Source organism: Molossus molossus, unplaced genomic scaffold, assembly GCF_014108415.1.
Source record: "Molossus molossus isolate mMolMol1 unplaced genomic scaffold, mMolMol1.p scaffold_m16_p_2, whole genome shotgun sequence".
Lineage (NCBI taxonomy): Eukaryota > Metazoa > Chordata > Mammalia > Chiroptera > Molossidae > Molossus > Molossus molossus.
In genome coordinates this window covers 134,973,882-134,996,130 of record NW_023425355.1, presented here as the reverse complement: position 1 = coordinate 134,996,130, position 22,249 = coordinate 134,973,882, and the positions used below count along the sequence as shown (strand labels likewise).

Genomic DNA, 22,249 nt, shown 5'->3' with positions numbered 1-22,249 from the left:
AGTAGTTGGAAGAGAGATCAAAGCCTAAAATACTGAGCCCTTTACAGAAAAAGTTTGCTCTAGGAGGTCTCGTATCAAAGCTCCATTAAGACGTGGATTTTTAAAACCTGATGGCTGATGCAATGATGTCAAATTACTTTAATAATTTACATAATTAATTTCAAAAGCATTAACAGCCTAAAATAATAGTAACTCACAAACTGCAGCTCTGGCGCAGGGGGTTTCTGGGCTTGTATGAACCCATGAACACAATGATTCCATGAAAAAGAAAGCTGAGGGGCTAGACCCAAAGCATGGCTGAGTGGAAGGAAGGGCTCAAGGATGAGAGGTGTTCTTTAGAAAGAGCAAGGGGCAAGAAATAGGGAAGGACTACTTTTTTTTAAAGGTACATGTGCTTTTTTATGTTTTTCCCCCCTTTATTGATTTGAGAGAGAGAGGAAGGGAGAGGGAAAGAGAGCTAGAAACATGGATGAGAGAGAACGTCGATTGGCTGCCTCCTGCATGCCCCCCACTGGGAATTGGGCCCACAACCTGGGCATGTGTCCTGAGCTGGTTCACAACAGCCTCGTCCTCCTTCCCTCCCTCTCTCCCTCCCTCACCAGGGCCCCACCGGAAACCAGCAACTGCGGCTGGCGCTTTGCTGGGTTGAGAGCTTCAGCTGGCACCCCAGGCCGGCATAGCACAAAGCTGTGTGCACATGTGTATATGTACATGGACTCCCACCTCAGCAACCCCGGCACCTGCTAAAACAGCAGTTGCCCAGGGTTTCTGCAGCTTCACAGGCAGATGGCATCAGGGGACAATCTGCAAACATTGCCCACCTGAGCCACATGAAGGGATGCTGTCTTAGTGGTGGCTGCCAGACTATGGCTCTAGCGGTAAAGAAAACAAGCCACCATGGAGGCTCATTCCCCAACAGCTGGTTCTTTCGGGGTAGAACAGTTGCTCAAATCTCACTTTCCATTGCAGTGTGGATATGACTGGACACCCCTTAACACAGTGATGTAGCATGCAATGTTGCAGAGGAATAATTTAGAGAAATTCAGTGGGTCATGGGCGACATTGCAAGCAGTTGCTTAGCACTAACAGCTAATGGCACGCACTTGGGGAAGGGTAAAAGAGGGGCAAATGTTTGATAGACTGGGGTGATAACTGAAGACAGCTTCAAAAGCCATGGTTGTTTTTTTGTTTTGTTTTGTTTAGTTTAGTTTGGTTTGGTTTGGTTTTTCTTATCCTCACCCGAGGACATTTTTCCTTTTTTTTTTGTTTTGTTTAGATAGAGTGGGAGGGAGCGAGAGGGAGGGAGGGAGGGAGGGAGAGAGAGAGAGAGAAACATTGACGTAAAAGGGACACATCGAGTGGCTGCCACCCGCACAACCCAACCAGGGCTGGGGACAAACTGCAACCTAGGTACATGCCCTTAGCGGGAACCAAACCCGGATCTTTCTGGACCGCAGGCCAATGCTTTAACCGCTGAGCCAAACCAGCCAGAGCCAGAAGCCATGGCTGTTAAGAATGCTCACACCCCAAGCATTTGGAAGGACTGATCTGATCAAGAAGGTGTTTAAAGGCAGAGAAACCAGCACCAGGAGAGGGGTTAGTTCATAAATCCCAGATTCCTTTGTCCTCACGATGATTATTTACATCTGCCAGATACAGAAGCCTAATGATGACCAATTTTTTCATGTTGATTTTTCAATGGAAGCAGAGAGGAGACAAAACTTTTAATGTGCCCTGTATTTTTCTGGAGAAACCTATCAGATACAAGGGTGTAGCAGTATATCCTGCAGGCTTTCTGCCTGCACAACACCCAAGTACACCAGGCTTAACACAGCCACACTCAACCCCAACATCTACCTTACATCCTACCCCTTCCCTGGGAGAGAGGGAGTTATCTTGCTTGATAGTCCATCATCTACCCACTTACCCAGGCTGGAAGACTCGGTGTTAACCCCCATATTTAACCAGTCCCCCAGCTGGGCTCTATCTACTTCCTCAATCTCTCTCTTTCTCTCCATTCCTCTCATACTGCCTTAGAAACATAAACACCAGGCAAAGAACTTGAATAGATATTTCTCCACAGAAGATATACAAATGGCAAATAATCTCATGACTAGATGCTCAACACTATTAATCATTAGGGAAATGCAAATCAAAATCATAATGAGATACCCCTTCGTACCCACTAAGATGGCTAGAATTTTTTATAAAAAGGAAAACAGCCCTGGCCGGTTTGGCTCAGCGGTTAGAGCATCCACCTGCGGTCCGGAGAGACCCGGGTTCGGTTCCCGCTAAGGGCACGTACTTCGGTTGCAGTTTGTCCCCGGCCCTGGTTGGTCATGTGGGTGGCAGCCACTCGATGTGTCCCTTTCACATCGATGTTTCCCTCTCTCTCTCTTCCTCTCTCTCCCTCCCACTCTGTCTGTACAAAAAATGGAAAAATGTCCTCGGATGAGGATTAAAAAAAAAAAAAAAGGAAAACAAGTGTGAATGAGGATGTGGAGAATTGAGAATTGGAACCCTTGTACATGGCTGGTGGGAATGTAAAATGGTGCAGCAACTGTGGAAAACAGAACTACCATATGACCAAGAAATTCCACTCCTAGGTATATGCCCCCAAAGAATTGAAGCAGAGGCTCAAACAGATACTTGTATGCCAACGTTTACTACAGCAGAGCTCTCCTGCTACACCTCAGCTCTCAGGAAAAACTGGTGTCATGGCTATAGCAAGGAGACTCAAAATCACCCCCACCTCTGCCTCCAGTGGGAATCTTCACATAGCTCCACGCCTAAAGAATGCAATGTACTGCTTTATCCATATGCCCAAGTACTGAGGCCCAAATCCTTGAAGTCCCTTATCATATACACACACACACACACACAGCTCTTTGCTGCTTAGGAGGGTGGACTTGGCACTGGAGTAACTCCCGCCTCCAGCTACCAGCATCTGGCTACCTGGAGCTCTCCGAGGTTCTGATACAGGTGGTGGGACTGGATTTCCTGGGTCTGAGTGTTCGTTCCTAGCCCCCAACCCTCAACTCAGCTTTCTGACCACCAGGCCCATACTTTTAACCACTTGTTAAAAACCTGGATCCCAGTGATAGAGGCCACATGCTAGGCCAGATATGTGGGCCACAGGAGCTTATAGAAATCCTACATGCCTACATATATAAATCAGCAATTATTATACTTGCATAAAGACACTAAAGAATAGCTAGGTACCAGCAAAACTCTTTAGGAGGTAAAAGAAACTCAGCTTCTGTTTATCTCAAATCTAATGCCTTAACAGTGGAAACTCGACACATACAGTAAAATTAATGCCATCAATAAGACATTGATGCTGTATTGACACTTGAGCTATGTGGCAAGGACTGCCCGAGTAAAGGGAGAGAATAATTCATACCATTCCTGCTTCCCTACGCACTCTGCTGTTCAGGGCCCAAGATGGCTCACCCACATCTGGAGGCCATAAAGCCCCAATAATGCCACTCTAGCAAAATTTTTCTGTGACACATTTAGCAGCCTGCAAACAGCAGCCTCACTGGGCAAATGCATAATTTGTATGCAACTGGGAACTAAACTAGCATAGTCTGCTTTCTGGTAAGTGGACTTGCCAGAATGTGGCTGGCTGCTGAGCCAAGTTGGCTACTTTTCTCCTCTCCCTCCTCATCTATTACACACTATGCACGTGCTGGGGGGTTGGCTGGGTTGAACCTTAACTTCTTTCATTTACCAAAATACCACTCAGCAAAACACCAATGAAGGTCCAGTTTGGGGGCCCTCCCTCCTCTCATCCTTTATGCCTTCCATAAACCTTGACCCAAGTTAAGACACAGGCTTCACAATATATGGAAAGAATGATGCTATGAGTTTAAAAAAGAAAAACAGCCGGGCCAGTGTGACTCAGTGGTTGGGCATCGACCCATGCACCAAGAGGTCGTTGGTTCGATTCCCAGTCAGGGCACATGCCCAGGTTGTGGGCCCAATCCCCAGTGGGTGGTATGCAGGAGGCGGCCAATCAATGTTCTCTCTCATGTATGTTTCATCTCTCTCACCTTCTCCCTTTCTCTCTCTCTGAAATCAATAAAGAAAAAAATATTTTTTTAAAAAAGGATTACACAATTTATTTAAAAAATAAATAAAAAAGAAAACCAGAACTAGTCCTGGCATCATCATTTATTAGGTGGGTGACCTTGGGGGCAATACTGAAAGACTCTAAGCAGTTCTTCGGTCTCTAACGAAGTCTAGTGATAAATGCTTGGTACCATCACAGAGGTATTTTCAGAATCAAAGAGTGAATTGGAGAGTAGTATACAAATTATTTATTACCATTATTAATGTCATCATGAAGTAGCAAATGCTATAAAAAGAACTACACCTAACAACACAAATGAATTTCACAGTCAGAATGTTGAGTCAAAGAAGCCTGACCAAAAAGATAACATAATGTATGGTCTCATTGATGTGAAGTTTAACAACAGACAGAACTAATCAATGGTGAGAAATCTCCGAACAGCCATTATCCTGTTACCCTCAGGTACTAACTGCGAAAGGTACAAGAGAGCCTGCTGGGAGGATGAAAATGTTCTATAATTTGGTGTAGGTGATGGCTGCACAGGTATACACACACCTAAAAATTCATTGAACTGTATTTCTTAGATCTCTGCACTTCACTCTATGCTATTTCAATTTAAAAGAACATAAGCGCTTAAAACCAGAAGACAGATTCTTTTCAATTGAAATGTGCTCATATTTTGTCCTAGAAGGTGAAAAACATGAAAGGCTAGTGTTTGGGTCTTTTATTTTATTTTTATTTTTTTAAATCCTCACCTGAGGATGTTTTTCCAGTTTTGTTCCGATACAGTGGGAGGGAGAGAGAGAGAGAAACATTGATGTGAGAGAGACACATCGACTGGTTGCCTCCCACATGACCCTAACCAGGACCGGGGATGAACTGCAACTGAGGTACGTGCCCTTGACCAGAATCGAACCCGCAACTCATTGATCAGTGGGCCAACGCTCAAACCACTGAGCCAAACCAGCCAGGGCATGCTTGGGTCTTTTAAAATCCGTATCAGGGGAGGAAAGCTTTCTGGCATTGAAATTAGGGAGGCAAATGGTCAGAATCTGAAGATGTGCCCTACCAAGTGCCCGAGCCAAGGGGCATCTCATTGGACTGACACAATCAGGTGAGTGTCCCACAGCGGCGTCCTTCCTCTCCACCTCAGCTGCTTTCCTCACGGCTTGCAGTACTGCCTTCTCTCCTGCCACCAATAGTACAGGCACAAGGAGCAGGCTGTGCCACTGACACCAGGGGGCGCTCGCCACTGCCTTGGCCTGTCAGGGAGGCTGGGCAGGGTCCCCTCAGCTCAGGGTAGATGCAGGGAAGGGAAAAGAGGTGTCATTCCTCAGCCTGCCCTGGCCTGTTTCTTTCTGGAGGTAAGGCTTCCTTTAGAGCCGGATGTAGCTGTGGGATCACAGCTGTGCCCCTAGACTGGTTCATGGAAAACCTTTCGCAAAATTACCACTGGCAGGAGATAAAAGGAAATTGCTAAAAACAAACCCCTGCACCAAATCTACTAATCAAGAGAGTTCTGAATAGCTACAGGATCCTAGAATAGCACATTGCCTCCCCATGCATATCTTCCTGCCCATGCCCCACGCAAAATGCAAGTTGGAGGAGCAGCCGCCCCACCGAATGTCCTCTGCTGGCAGAACTGTGCTTTCCCAGTATTTGGTTCCCTTCACAACAGGCCAGTCAGCCTCAAAACACCTGGGAAGACAGCGCAAGTATGCTGAAAGCAGAGGTTCGGCGCCAGGGGAGCTTCAGCTGTATCTGTAAGAGTCTGTTCTTGAAATAAATTCCTCTCATTATCACAATTTTCTTTCTTTCTCTCTTCCTTTCTTTCTTTTTTTTTTTTTTTTTTTGTTAATCCTCACTCGAGGATATTTTTCCATTGATTCTTAGATAGAGTGGAAGGGAGGGAGAGAGAGAGAGAGAGAAACATCAATGTGAGAGAGATTTATCAATTGGTTGCCTCCTGCACGACCTTGACCAGACCCGGGGATCGAACCCACAACGCAGGTATGTGCCCTTGACCAGGAATCGAACCTGTGACCCTTTGGTCCACAGGATGATACTATGCTATAACCACTGAGCCAAACCAGCCAGGGCTCATTATCATAATTTTCAAAAAAATACCCATGCTGTTGAACCATGAAGTGGAACAAATTCATTAGAGAGAATTGTAAAGAAAAGAAAAAAAAAAAAATATATATATATATATATATATATACATGCAATGTCTGAAGTAATATGGCAAACTAGGAGGATTTGATAAAGTGGCATGGTGGGCACACTGTTATTTGTTATTCTGTTCTGTCTTTTATCAATGCTTGAAATATTTCATAATTTCCCCTAAAAATTACATAGTGAAACCACGTTGCTGTCTCATACCACAATGGCTTTCTTATATGTACAAAATATGCTGCCACTCAAAAAACTGCTCTAACTTATATTCATAAATATACCAAGATATTTTTGGCTCAAAGCAAACATGGAAAGTTTTGTGTTTTTTTTTTGTTTGTTTTTTTAATGAAACAGGGTACCCATTGTCCTGTTTCTATGTAAATCTTCAACTGCATATTTGCAAATTCATATATTTGCAGTATTATCTCCCAAGAATCACTGATAACAGGAGCCCAGGCAAGAAGGCCTTGACTTGCAGGACAGGAATGAATGCTGCCAAGAGCTCAGCAAGTACTAGATACCAGACAAAGATCAGAATGCCACCTCCATGTCCCAAAGAGATAACACAGTTGCCAGATACGCAACACACTTACCTGCACAACAGTCACAGTCGTCTCTGTATCTTTATATATAATATCCATTCCCTGTTGGACATCTGCATTATTACCATTGGATCAAAGGGTGTCAATACCAACCAGCTGTTTGGACATGCTTTAGTGGGCACTTAATAAATATTTGTCAAAGAAATGGCCAATTTAGCAGAATGTTATGAGCAGGACAACTATTACAGACAAGGGGAAGCATTTTCAATTCAGCCCAAAGCTACGACAACATGGAAATTGGTATCATCCCCACGATGATATAACTGGTGTTCACTGGTTCACATTTAACTTCTCATCTCACAGGGTTCAGATCTGGCTTAACAGTGGTACTAAGAAGATATGTAAGAAAATTCATGCAGTAGCTCATTTTTTTTAAAAAAAGCAAGAAATATGTATTTCTTTATTAGACTGGGAATATTAGACATTCAAAATAAATCTAGTCATTTAAAAATTAAGCCTGAAAAGCACTAGAAGAAAACATGAGAAAAAGATTTTACAGTCTCAAAATGGGAAAGACTATTTGACACTGACACAGAATCCAGAAGCCACAAGACAAAAGACAGATAAATTACAGAAAAGTATAAATACAATATAGAAAATAAAAGAAAATGCATCAACGAAGACAAAAAGTCAAAGTGGGGGAATAATGCCAGTTACAGAGAACTCTTTCTATAAATATCAGCAAAGAGATCAATAACACAACAAAAAAAAATAGCAAAGGAAAATTCATAGGAAAAAATAGATTCAAAATTATGAAAAGATGCTTAGCCACACTTATAAGAGAAATGCAAATTACAGTGGGGTTTATTTGACAATATTTGTGCAGTGCTCACTACACAGAAGAACCCCAAATCCTTCTGGCTATTTTCTTATACCTAAAATTGTAGCATTTACATTTACTATATTATAATGTTTACACAAGTCCTCTCATTAGAATCTGGGCTCTCTCAGAATACTGTCTGTGTTTTCACAGCACACAGTACAGTGCCTGGCACACAGCTGGATTCATGTAAAGAGTAAATGTAAGAGATAAGGAAGAGAGCAACCACAAAACTTTCCAGAGGTTGACAGCCTAGATAGAGTGGGATGTACACAATTTTTAAATTAAAAGGAGAGCCCAGCCAGTGTGGCTCAGTGGTTGAGCGTTGACCCATGCACCAAGAGGTCGCTGGTTCGATTCCTGGTCAGGGTTCACGCCCAGGTTGTGGGCCTGATCCCCAGTGAGGGGCATGCAGGAGGCGGCCAATCAGTGTTCTTTCTCATCGATGTTTCTATCTCTCTCTACCACTCTCTTCCTCTCTCTCTCTCTAACATCAATAAAGAAAAAAATTTTTTTTAATTATAAAGAGATATCATTTTTCCTTGATATTAAATACCATAAAGTTTCTCAATGAACCTCTCCAATAACTAGTAAATTTATTAGTTCTGCTAATGTTAGACATTTTTCATCTGTCAGATTGACAACAATAAAAAAATTGATAATATAATTTTGGCAATGGTGTAGAGATAGATACCCTCTCATACTTTCCATTGAGTATAAATTGATATATAAATCAGTACAAACTCTGTGGGAAGCGATGTGGCAATTATCTATCAAAAATGTAAATGCCTACGCCTTTTGACTCAGCATTTCCACTTCTAGGAAATTAAACTGCAAATTTACTTGCACATGTGCAAAACAGCATATGTGCAAGATTAATCGTTATAGCATTGCTTAAATTAGCAAAAGACTGAAAGAACATAAATGTGTGTCAGTAGAGAATGGATTACATGAATTATGATAAATCCAAACCATGTAACTCTCCAAGAATGAAGCTGGTCTGTAAGTATCAATAAAGATAACTGCAAAGACATGTTGCTAGGTAAGAAAGCCTAATAATGTATACTAGCATTTGCATGAGTGTGTGCATGCTTCATTGTGTAATACAGGCTTCATTGTGTAATACAGAACAACAAACTGATAACTGAGGCTGCCTCCAGGGATGGGAAACGGGTGGTCAAGAGACAGAGGAAGCATATATTTTGTCCCTGTTAATTGGTAACATGTGCCTGTGTTAGCTATACAAAATGTTAATTAATTTAAATTAATAATTGAAATATGTTTATTATTTCCCAATCATTAAGCTATTAACTGCTACTCTTTCTACAAACAGGAAGAGCTAACATTGCCCCCTAATATGGTTTGGTTATATAATTTCCACTACTAGTTTTAAAAATTGCAATGCTACTGGTCACGATGCACGATGGCAGTATATATGAACACACACAATTAAAAGAAAGCTCTTCAGTCTATATATTTTATCAAGAAGGGGAGACAGGAAAGTTAAGATGTCAGGAAAGCCAGCTGGTGTGGCTCAGTGGTTGAGCATCGACCCATGTACCGAGAGGTCGCCAGTTCAATTCCTGGCCAGGTCACATGCCCAGGTTGTGGGCCCAGTCCCCAGTGGGGAGCGTGCAGGAGACGGCCAATCGATGTTCTCTTTCATCAGTGTTTCTATCTCTCTCTCCTTCTCCCTTCCTCTCTCTATAAAATCAATAAAGGAAAAAAAAGATGTCAGGGAAATTACGCCAGCTCCAATAACCAATTTTTTTCAATTATATGATACACAATTCAAAATTTTTGAACCGTAAGTATAACTAATGACATAACAACAACAACAACAAAAACAAAATACATATAAAGAGGCAACATTAAATCTTATTTGTAGTTTTATCATGAGTAGATACAGTTCATTTTGGTGTCCAGAGTACAAATAACAAGAGTTTGGATGGAGATTCCTCGACCCAGCAACCCCACTTCTGGGTATTTGTCCAAAGAAATCGAAAACACTAATTCAAAAAGATATACGCACTCCTATATTCACTGCGGCATTATTTACAATAGCCAAAATATGGAAGCAGCCCAGGCGTCCATCAACAGATAACTGGATAAAGAAGATGTGGTACATATATACGATGGAGTATCACTTAGCCATAAAAAAAGAATGAAACCTTACCATTTGTGACAATATGGATGGACCTAAAAGGTATTATGCTAAGTGAAATAAGAAAGATGAACAAAGAAAAATACCATACGATTTCACTTATATGTGGAATCTAAAAAAACAAAACAAACAAATTCATAGATACAAAGAACTGATGGCTGTCAGATGAGTAAGGGTGGGGGGATGGGCAAAAAAGGTGGAGAGGATTAGTAAGTACAAACTTCTAGATATAAAATAAGTCATGGGGTTCTGGCCAATCTGACTCAGAGGTTAGAGCGTTGGCCTGCAGACCAATGAGTCTCGGGTTGGATTCTGGACAAGGACATGTACCTCAGGTGCGGTTCTTCCCTGGCCCTAGTGGGGGTCGTGTGGGAGGCAACCAGTCGATATGTCTCTCTCACGTCGATGTTTCTCTCTCTCCCTCCTTCTCACACTGTCTGAGGATAAATGAAAAAAATATTCTCAGGTGAGGATTAAAAAATAAATAAGTCATGGGGATGTAAAGTACAGCATAGGGAATACAGTCAACAAGATTGTAACAACTATGTATGGTGCCAGGAGGGCATTAGACTTATCAGGGGGATCATTTATAAGGCATATAAATGTCTAACCACTACGTTGTATACCTGAAACTTATATAATACTGTGTGTCAACTATAATTTAATTTTTTTAATAGACAAAAATAAGAAAAAAGAGTTCAACAGTGTGAGATTGGTCAATCATGCTCAAAAATGTTATTAACATGATCTCAAATTCAGCTCCCTACGAAGTTCTTTGTATCTATGAATTTGTTTGTTTTGTTTTCCACCAGTCTCTTCTGGAAAAGGTTTTAAATGTTTCCAATAACGGCACACCTACTCCATGAAGCAGTGCTACCTGAAACATAGGAATTGTTGGATTAAGTGCTAGGTAAACAGCTTGCTCTTGGAGAAAGAAAAAAAGAGGAAGGGACACCCGAGGTCCAACAGCCATTTCTGCCGTCTTTAACGGCTTTGATGATGATTAAGAGCCTGTGTTCCTTCAGCCCTTTGTTAGAATCCCTGTCACAACACTGACCCCTGTACACTAAATATAAGTCCATAAGTCTCTCTCTCTCTCAGCTACTCTGTGAGCACCTCAGAGGTAAGGAATAGGTCTCACTCATCTGTCATCCCCAGACACTCAATAAATGGTAGCCAGCAGGCACTCAATAAATGGCAGTCATTGTCATTAGCTCTGTCATCTATTGACAGACATCTGAGTACCTACTATGTGCCATACATAAAAGCAAGCAGTATATGCACTAACTCAATGTTAATTTTTGCAATCACAACTGCTTCTAAGACCAATAAGCTAATAGAATAATGTCAGTGCAATAGGATCTTTTACATCTAAAAAGAAAAGGAATATTATTTTTCATTTTCCTAGATCTCCTAAAACATACGGAATTAGCTTGCAGTTATGTATACTATGAGCAAGGTACTGTTCTAAGGGTTCACATGGAGTAATTCATTTAATGCTCATAGCCACCCTCAGAAGTAGGGAACATTATTATCTCTCTTTGACAGATGGGGGAAGTGGGTCCCAAGAGGAGACCAAGCAATCAAGGGCTGAGTGAGGGCTGAAGCCTCAGCAGTCTCGAGTCGGAGAAGGTCACACCACGCTCCACCCACCCAATGTATGTGTTCCTAATGGTGCTCTTGGCTTGCTCCGAAAGGCCAACTTCCAAACTGCCATTTAAAAGAGGAGAGACAAGGAAAATGACCAAAGAATAAACTTTCAGAGGTGACTAGTGATTTGAAAATTGCTCCCAAGTAAGGACATTTTTGACTTTTTACCAACAAAAAAGCACCTGTTTACTGGTTGTTGAAAGAATGTTTCTATACGTTTGCATCCAGGATAACTCGATTGTCAAGAATAAATTATTCCAAACCCGTGACAAAACAATGCCATTTCATGCTCATTTCCTGATTAAAGCTTTTAGACAGCTGGGCATTTTCATTTCTCAGAGCTGTAGGGAGCTATGTAAATTTCCATGCAGCAACTCCAAGATCATTAATCTAAGAAAAGCATGTGCCAACAGAATACCAGATTTTATACTGTTTCAGTAAAGAAGAGGAGGGGCAGGTTAATCTAATTACCCTATGTGTGGGCACCTGACTGTGGTTAACAGAAAGATCAAATGCTAAACTGTACAACCAGCAGAAAACTGCTAAGTAATGAGGCATTTTCATATTACAAAAGGAGCAGGAAGAAGGGAGTGGAAAGTCCTGCAGTGCTTAGAACCAAATACTGTAGCAATAAAAATAACTATACTAAGCTTATATGAATGATAGGCAGACCATTTAATTATCACAAGGAGCTAACAGCATAACTACAGCCCTGGTTGGTGTGGCTCAGTTGGTTGGGTGTCAATTTGTGCATCAAAAGGTTGCTGATTCAATTCCTGGTCAGGGCACATGCCCAGGTTTCAAGCTCGATCTCCAGTGGTGCGTGTTCAGGAGGCAGCTGATCGATGTTTTCCTCTCATCTCTCTCTCTCTCTCTCTCTCTCTCTCTCTCTCTCTCTCTCTCTCTCATCCCGTCCTCTCTTTAAATATCAATTTTAAAAATCTTAAAAGAAAAATAAAAAAACAAAAGCATAACTATAAATCAATCTCAATCTCTCTCTCTCTCTCTCTCTCTCTCTCTCATGGTCAATAACACTGGAAGATACTTCTATTAAAGGATGGTTAATTACAGCTGAAGACATCAGGAGCCAGACACAAGTGGCCACTCATAATTAGACTCACCCTGCATCCATGGCCATGCATTTGGCACTTACCACTCAGGGCCGGCTACTGTTATTTCTCTCCCCAGTGAGGAGCAGCTGGGTTTAAAAAGGGCAGCACTGACTCAGACAGCTGACACTTCAGTTCAAGTTCTGGCTCTGACGCTGCTGAGGGTGTAACGTTGGTGCCTCACATTTGTTAGTTGTAAAATGGAAGATTAAAATGCTCTGAAGATCAAATGGGATCTAGTGGATAGAGGCACAACGTCTGGGTCTCGGGGTTGTCAGGCTCCATCAGCAGGCGGGGGAATCCCACCTGCCACTACACATGGGCCAGGTACTGAGGAGCGATCAGTATTAGAAAGAAAAACTTCCTAGTTTATAACTCCTACTGTGGTTGGTCTGGCAGAAGTCTCAAAAAATTGCCTTCCATACACGCTCTCTCAGAAAGCTACTGGAGGGTGTGTTCCAGCAAATCAAGTGAGTGAAGCAAGAGAGGGAAGGTTCCAAGAGGCAGGGCAGTCAATAATGAGAGAGGGGGTGGGAATTTCCTGGACAGCAGCTTCAAGAGCGACCAGTTCTGGTTGGAAGGTGCTGGCATTTTTCCAAGGTGGGGTGGGAGTGGGGGGTGGGAGATTTTTTAAAAAACTTATCTTTATTGTTGAATGTATTATAGATGTCCCTCTTTTCCCCCCCTTGACCTCTTCCTCCCCAACCTCGCCCCCCTCCTGCTTTCCCCACACTATTGTCTGTGTCTATTGGAATGGGAGATAGTAACAGGCATTTTATAGAGCTGTTCAGCTCAAGGTATGAGAAGCTTTGGATGTCCTGGGGTAACTCAAGAAACAAAATGAATTATTATCCACAAGGGAACTAAAAAGTTACATAAGAAATTAATTACAGTATATTCTTACTTTAATACTCAATATCACCATTGCTAAAGTAATGAAAACATTAAGTATATATATCCTGCAGTTCTAAAAGACGTGTAAGTATCAGGAGCTCTTTGTCCCTTCTCAAGTCCTTGTCTTCTAGGAGACAGTCGCTTTTCAGTTTGAGATATTGCTTCTATTACTTGCTGCTGTAACTTCCGAATAATATGCATGCATTGCTATCTTTTGCTTTGTCAATTCTAGACATTATCTGTTACCTAATATGGTAGTTGAGGATTTTGCTCACTTATGCCCCCTCCCCCATACCCCAGCCTTATATGCATGTCAGGTGTGGTTTCATCTACGTTGAGTATCATTGGGTCTATAACTTCACACATACACACAAGTGTAACGGGGGGACAAATTCCCAAAAGTAAAATTTCTGGGTCAAACACATGGTATATCCTTACTGTCAACAGATCATACCAAACTGACCTCCAAACAGTGTCTTAATTACACCTCCCATCAATGGCATGAAAGAGTGCTACTTTTCCCATATGGGTATCTTTAAACCTCTTAACTTTTGCCAGTCTGATAACAGAAAATTATAATTTACATTTCTTTAATTAGTAAAAACAAGGTCGATCAGCTTTTCATATGCTTGCCAACACTGGACCTTCGAGTCCTGTGATCTGCTTGCTCACATCTTTTGTCAGTTCTCCTACAGAGCACTTTGCCTTTTTCCCTTTTATGTCCAAGAGCTCTCTGAATGTTCAAGAATTACCCTGTGGTCTTCCATACATGTTGCAGAGTTTTTCTTTCATTTGTCACTTGGCTACTTCTCTATCAAGTCTGTTTCTTTCCCCACAGAAGTTTCTAATTTTTATTTGGCAAAATCCAATCTTTTCCCTGAGATTTTCTTAGATTTGTGACATGGTTTGCAAAGGCCTTCTCCACTCAAAGATTAAAAAACAAAAAAACAAAAAACAAAAACAAAACCCAGCCCTGGCCGGTGTGGCTCAGTTGGTTGAGGGTCATTCTGTGCACTGAAAGGTTGCTGGTTCGATTCCTAGTCAGGACACATGCCCAGGTTATGGGTTAGGTCCCTGGTCTGGGTGTGTACTGGAGACAACTGATCAATGTTTCTTTCTCTTTCTCTCTCTCTCTCTCTCTCTCTCTCTCTCTCTCTCTCTCTCTCTCTCCCCCTCCCACAAATTTATTCTCTTAGCGTTCTGGAGGTCAGAAGTCCAGAACCTGTCTCACTGGGCTAAAATTGAGTTGTCAGCATTCCTTGCCTTGTGGCCCCTTCCTCCACCTTCAATGCCAGCAATACAACATCATCAAAGCTTCTCTCTCTCTCTCTTTCTCTGACCTTTGCCTCCATCAAGAATAACTATGATCCTCCTGCCTTCTCCTTTTTTAATGTTAATTGTGATAAAATACACATAACAAAAAATTTACCTTCTTAACCATTTTTCAGTGTTCAGTGCAGTCACACGGTTGTATAATCAATCTCCAGAATATTTTCATCTTGCAAAACTGAAATTCCGTAACCATTAAATAACAACTCCCCACCCCCTCCACCCCCCCAGCTACTGCTAACCACCATTATACTTTCTGTCTCTGAGTTTGACTACTCTAGAAACTCTAGAAACCTCATATAAATGAAATTATACAGTATTTTTCTTTTTGTGACTGGCTTGTTTCACTTAGCATAATGTCCCCAGAGTTCATCCATGTTGTAGCATGTGTCAGAACTTTCCTCTTTTTTAATGCTGAATAATATTCTGTTGTGTGTGTATATATCACATTTTGTTTATTCATTCATCCACTGATAGACATTTGGGCTGCTTTTACCTTTTGGCTACATGAATAATGCTATGAACATGGGTATACAAATGTCTCTTTGAGACCCTGCTTTCAATTCTCTCTCTTTTTTTTTTTTTTTATCCTCACCCAAGGACATTTTTCCATTTTTTGTTCAGATAGAGTGGGAGGGAGAGAGAGAGAGAGAAACATCGATGTGAAAGGGACAGATTGAGTGGCTGCCACCCGCACGACCAATCAGGGCCGGGGACAAACTGCAACCGAGGTACATGCCCTTAGCGGGAACCGAACCCGGGTCTCTCTGGACCACAGGCCGATGCTCCAACCACTGAGCCAAACCGGCCAGGGCCACTGCTTTCAATTCTTTTGGGTGTATACCCAGAAGTGGGATGACTGGATCATATAGTAATTCCAATTTTAATTTTTTTGAGGACCCACCATACTGTTTTCCATAGCATCTGTACCATTTTACATTCCCACCAATTTCTCCACATCCTCACCCCCAGTTGTTATTTTCTGTGGGGTTTTTTTAATGGTAGCCATTCTAATGGGTATGAAGTCATAATATCTCATTGGGTTTTGATTTATGTTTCTTAATAATTAGTGATGTTGAGCATTTTCTCATACACTTGATGACCAACTGTAAATCTTCTTTGGAGAAATGTCTGTTCAGGTCCTTTGCCCTCCCCACTTTTTTTTAATCCTCACCTGAGGACACTTTTGCATTTATCTTCAGATAGAGCGGGAGGGAGAGAGAGAGAGGAGGAGAGAGAAACATCAATGTGAGAGAGACACATCGAGTGGTTGCCACCCACACGACCCCAACCAGGGCTGGGGACAAACTGCAACTGAGGTACATGCCCTTAGCGGGAACCGAATCAGGGACTCTCGGGTCCACAGGCCGATGCTCTAACCACTGAGCCAAACCGGCCAGGGCCCTTTGCCCATTTTTAATCAGGTTATTTTGGTTTTGGTTTTGAGTTATAGGATTTTTATATGATTCTAATCAGGTTATCTGGTTTGTTGTTGTTACTGTTGAGTTATAAGATTTCTGTATTATTCTAGATGTTAACCTATTATCAGATACATGATTTGCAAATACTTTCTCCCATTCCATTGTCTTTTTACTCTACTGATCATGTCCTTTGATTCACAGAAGTTTCAAATGTTGATGTAGTCAAATTTATCTATTTTTACTTTTGTTGCCTGTATGCCTTCCTCTTATAAGGACCCTGGTGATTATAATCTTCCTCTCTTAAGAGCCTCACAGCTACAAACTTCCTTTTGCCACATGAGGTAAAATAGTCACAGGTTCTGAGAACTAGAATGTACACATTTTTGACAGCTTACTTCATCTTTAAAATCAGAATAATGGCAACATCTAACTCAAGGGTTATGACAACTAAATAAAATAACACATGAACTGAGCTTAGAACAGTGCCTGGCCTACAGTAAATGTAAGTAATTATTACAATACAACACGAGTGTTACATGAGACACAATTATGACTAAGGGTACTGATAAGAATGGAAGCTGGGGTCATTCGTTCTGCCTGGGAAAATGAAATGCCTTCCCAAAAAGGCTAACATACTAATTTGGTGATAAGAATTGAAAAGGGAGGCCAGAAGGGAGAATTCTGAATTTTCTTCTACATTGTTATGTTGGCATCAACATCTCAGAAATCTTGTTTCTTTCCCAAGAAGACACATCTTCCTTCAGATAGTAGCTGCGAGGTGATTTTTTTTTTCTTTATTTATAAGGAAACATGCTCAGCTGAATTTCTGAGTCTCTCCTTAATAAACAATTTGCAAACTTTTTCCCAGAAAACTATTTTTAGAGTAGAAAGGGATTTTTTAAAAAGAAGCAACAGCAGCTCATATTTATAAAATTTGTCCTCCAAGTTTAAAAATAGATCTAAAAATTTGGTGACAGCCCTGCCCCACCCTCACCCATCAGATAGAAAAGACAGACAAAGCATGCTTTGAGACTCTAGGATTTTTTTCAATTTTGCCTTTGCTTATCTCTTCTCCCTAGAATGTTCACGGTAAATAGCAGGTACACTGAATAATGAAGGAAAATAATCACTATTGATGCTATTCTCAGTTCCCCTTTCATGCATGCTGGGAAGCTGCCATAATTAACTGACTGAGATATAGAACAATTTCTCAACTTGCCTTGTCTTCTCATTATAAACCTCCTCCCTGCCCCACATCAACAAAGTGGCCCAGCTTCAGTTCCTGTACAGCTTCGGCATTTCTAACATGGAAGTCAATTTGCTCTGAAACCACACTGGGAGACCCACAAACAAGTGGTATGGTTTTAGGTCACACATAGGAGATATGTTGATGAAAATGCATCACACTGGTATCAATTTTCCAATTGATTACAGCCAAACACACAACACACTGATATACAAAACACACATGCCAGTTGCAATGTGAGATTTTCACCCAGCCACAAACACAGATGAAGAGGATCACAAGATGTATTATCCTCCTGGGCTATCTTGTTCTCTATGTCCATTTGGGCCAATTAGCTATAACCACCGCAACTCAATAATAAGAGGCACCTCCAGAAGGTTAATACAGAATGGGCAGGCTGGTGACTGTTTTTGAAGCGCCATGATATATTGAAGGGGGAATAAAAGCACACAGTCATATCTGGGGTTCAATCAAAATGAACAGGATCACCATATAATTCATACTCCGCCTTATCAGGTCTGAATTCAGTACATGTTGTCCACAGCCCCATAATTTCAGGGTATGGTTAAAATCCACCTAATGTAACTCACTCGGCCACACAACCAAATGGAATGTATCATGGGCATCCGTAAGATCTATGTAGTTTTCCTCTCTTGAAACAGAGCAACCTCCTGTTAAGTAGAAAGAGGTTTTCAACCTCATCCGTAAGATCACATTGCACAATGTTAGTTCAAAGCTGCATTATAATTTATTTTCACTGCAAATAGTCACTGCACGGTTTTGCATCTTTTCAAATCAATATTGTTATTGATTTAGCATCACTTTGCAAACAAACAGAAAGGAAAAAAATGTCTTAACTACTTTCCAGGTATAGACACCCAAAGCTACAGTGCGATTTGTAAGGTTGACGTTACTCATCACATTAAGTGCCAAAATGCACACAGGGCACTTCAAGTTTTTCTCAATTAGATTTAATATAGTGTGGTCTTGTAATAAGCCAAAATACTGCTATCTCATATTCCAGTTTGAATACTGGAGTAAAACCCCTAGAAATGTCTCCAAACTTAAGGTCGCCATTGGCTTTAAACTCATCTCTAATCAACACTATGGAGCATTTCTAAATGGCAGATAAGACACCCAATATCCTATAATCAGAGACCAAAATTCAGAATTTTATCCTTTCCAAGTTCTCATGTTGAAATCTGACTGAGAATCTTGGCTCACAATCATCTTCTCTTATTTAAAATGTATACATACAGCCCTGGCCAGTTTGGCTCAGCGGTTAGAGCGTCGGCCTGTGGTCCTGAGAGACCTAGGTTCGGTTCCCGCTAAGGGCCCGTACCTCGGTTGCGGTTTTTCCCTGGCCCTGGTTAGGTCATGCAGGTGGCAGCCACTCAATGTGTCCCTTTCACATTGATGTCTCTCTCTCTCTCCCTCTCTCTCTCTCCCTCTCACTCTGTCTGAACAAAATATGGAAAAATGTCCTCGGGTGAGAAATAAATAAATAAATAAATAAATAAATAAATAAATAAATAAATAAAATGTATGCATACAGTACAGACGAAGGGTTCTTACTCTGGAATTCACGAACAAATATCTAAATTTAAAAGTGGACAGCCCTGGCCAGTTTGGCTCAGCAGTTAAAGCGTCGACCCATGGACCAAAGAGTCTCCGGTTCGATCCCGGCCAAGGGCACGCACCTCAGTTGTGGTTTGTCCCTGGCCCCATTCGGGGTCATGCAGGAGGCAACCAATCGATGTGTCCCTCTCACATCAATGTTTCTCTCTCTCCCTCCTTCCCACTCTGTCTGAAGATAAATGGAAAAATATCCTTGGGTGAGGATTAAAAACAAAAAGTGGGCAAAGGTTGTGGATAGACAGTTCACCAAAGAAGAACTACATATGGTCAACAGACATGAAAATAGAAACTAAGCAGTAACCAGAGATGCATATATCAAATAATGAGATATGCTGTGGGACACACTGAATCTTGAAGGGAGGCTCTACCCAGGGAACGGGGAATAGGGCCTTCTCCCAAGCTGCTGGTGGCAGTCCAAGTTGGCACAATTTGGCAAAGACCAGTTGGCAATAGGGATTATATGTCTTAAAAAAAATTCATACTCTAAACCCAGTAACTTGACTTATAGGTACTTATTCAAGAGAAGTAATCACAAATGTTTTCAAAGGTGTAGGATGTTCACAATTTGATGTTCATGGTTTGTTCTTTTTTTTCTTTATCTTCGCCCAATGACATTTTCCCATTTTTTGTTCAGATAGAGTGGGAGGTAGAGAGAGAGAGAAACATCGATGTGAAAGGGACACATCAAGTGGCTGCCCCCCGTACAACCCAACCAGGGCCGGGGACAAACTGCAACCGAGGTACGTGCCCTTAGTGGGAACCGAACTTGGGTCTCTCTGGACCACAGGCTGACGCTCTAACTGCAGAGCCAAACAGGCCAGGGCCATGGTTTGTTCTTTATGAGAAAATTGGAGCTATGTCTTCAGAGTCGACTACTGAGAGTAGTGGTGATGCCTACGAGTGCTCGAGGCTCAAGGTTATGGGGAGGATAACCATGGACTGTGACCTTGAGAGGATGGGCCTAGGTTCCCCACTCCTGCCCAAATGGTATAGCTCTGCTTCTTTCTGTCTTGCCTTTGAGGAGAGGGTTCTGAAACTTGAAAAAGCTTGGAACACATCACCAATGTTGTAGAAAACTAAGTGGAATTATCTTAAACTTAAAAATTGGTTACGATGCCCTGGCTGGTTTGGCTCAGCGGTTAGAGCGTCAGCCTGTGGTCCACAGAGACCCAGGTTCGGTTCCCGCTAAGGGCATGTACCTTGGCTGCAGTTTGTCCCCGGCCCTGGTTGTGTCATGTGGATGGCGGCCACTTGATGTGTCCCTTTCACATCGATGTTTCTCTCTCTTCCTCTCTCTCCTTCCCACTCTATCTGAGTAAAAAATGGAAAAATGTCCTCGGATGAGGATTAAAAAAAAATTGGTTACGATGAAGACTTTGTATCCATGTAAAATGGGGTTGTTTCGTTTAAGAATGTATATTTTTAGTGCACTATTTTAACATTTTTCTCCTTTGTTAGACATTTATTTTATTTTAGTTGTATTTATTTTAAAAATATTGATAGTTATTGAATGCTTTTAAAAATTGGTTACATTTTATGTTTTTTACCATACTTAAAACTAAAAACAAAAAATTGCTTACAATACACGACCTACAGTATGATCCCATTTTTGTAGAAAAATAATAAACACCTATCTGAGTTTAAAGCAAATTACTAGAGAGCTAAACAGTGAATTCTCAACCATGGCTATCTCTAAAAGATGGGGTGATAGATTATTTTCATCTCATGTTCCTTTCTTCATGTTACAAATTTTAAATACGTACATTATTTGCCCTGGCCAGTTTGGCTCAGCAGTTAGTGTCGGCCTAAGGACTGAAGGGTCTCAGGTTTGATTCCAGGTCAAGGGCATGTACCTGAGTTGCAGGTTCAATCCCGGCCCTAGGCGGGGTCATGTGGGAGGCAACCAATCGACGTATCTCTCTCACATCAATGTTTTTCTCTCTCTCTCCCTCACTCCCTTCCACTCTATCTAAAAATCAATGCAAAAATATCCTTGGGTGAGGATTAACAACAACAAAAAAATGTACATTGTTTAAGAAAGGAAATGCTTTTGTGGATAGTAAAGAAATTAAACATATTCAAAACACTGGTTAAAGTGGAAAAGGGGGGAAATAGCTTGGGAAAGTTATTTAAATTATTGTTGATGAGAGTGTCCTTTTTAAAAATTCAAAGTTATTACTGACAAGAAAAGAGTCCCTTCTGCTTCTAGAAGTGATGTTAGGAGAAACCTATTCCTAGTCATGAGCTCAAACAGCTGAAGAGCAATGTTTCAATAAAGGGAGTTATAGGTCACCTCTAACTGCTTTGGGAAGCTTTGGGACCCTCGAGGCAAAAGCAAGAAAAGAAAAAGGAATGGAAGGAGAAAGGTCAAAGGAAATATAGCAATCAGAAAATTAAGGCCAGCACAGCTTGGGGCCAGTTTTTAAATATTCAAGGGGGAAAATTCTAGACATAATAAGAGATATTTCCCCAGCTTCCTGAGTCACCACCCACACTCCCTCATTTCCTCTCCTTTGCAAAGCTGAACATTGAACATGAAAATTAACGGGAGCTGTAATAATGACTCCCAGGAGGAATGGTTTCTGCACAAGAGAAAGTTGAAGGAAGCATTCAGAATTCTGGAAATATCCCAAGGAGATGAGTGAGGATGAAAGTAATGTAAAATGAGAGATGCGTGGGTAGTTTGTCAGGGGAAAGGTAGGATCAAGGATGTAAGCCCCAAATTAAACACAACTCCAAAACTTCCAGCTCTCTCTTCCTCCTCCTCCTCCCCCACCTTTGGGACAGGTGTCATATGGCCATGCGGAAACCTGTTCACTGTGTGGGGCTTTGAGGTGCACCTTTTTTTGTCTGCTTGTAGCATTGTTGCACTGGTCAGAAACCAGGTGTGGCATTAATGCAGCCCAGCCCACTGCCTGACAAGAGTTCCTGGAGCAGCTCATTTATTCCAGGAGAGAGAGACAGATCCACACACAGACACACAGAGGCACAGACATACAGACAGACACAGACCCAGAGACAGACCGACAGATAGATTCATACGCAGATGCAAACCCACATACAGACACACATACATGCAGATGGACAGACACAGACAAACACAAACAGATGGACACAGGCACTCAG

The 22,249-nt window shown here is 41.6% G+C and overlaps 1 protein-coding gene across 2 annotated transcripts in view; it reads right to left on the bottom strand.

The window, feature by feature from the left end:
* The window catches only part of SH3KBP1 (SH3 domain containing kinase binding protein 1), a 361,419-nt gene that overhangs the window by 211,792 nt on the left and 127,378 nt on the right, over positions 1-22,249 (bottom strand). The window lies entirely within an intron of this gene.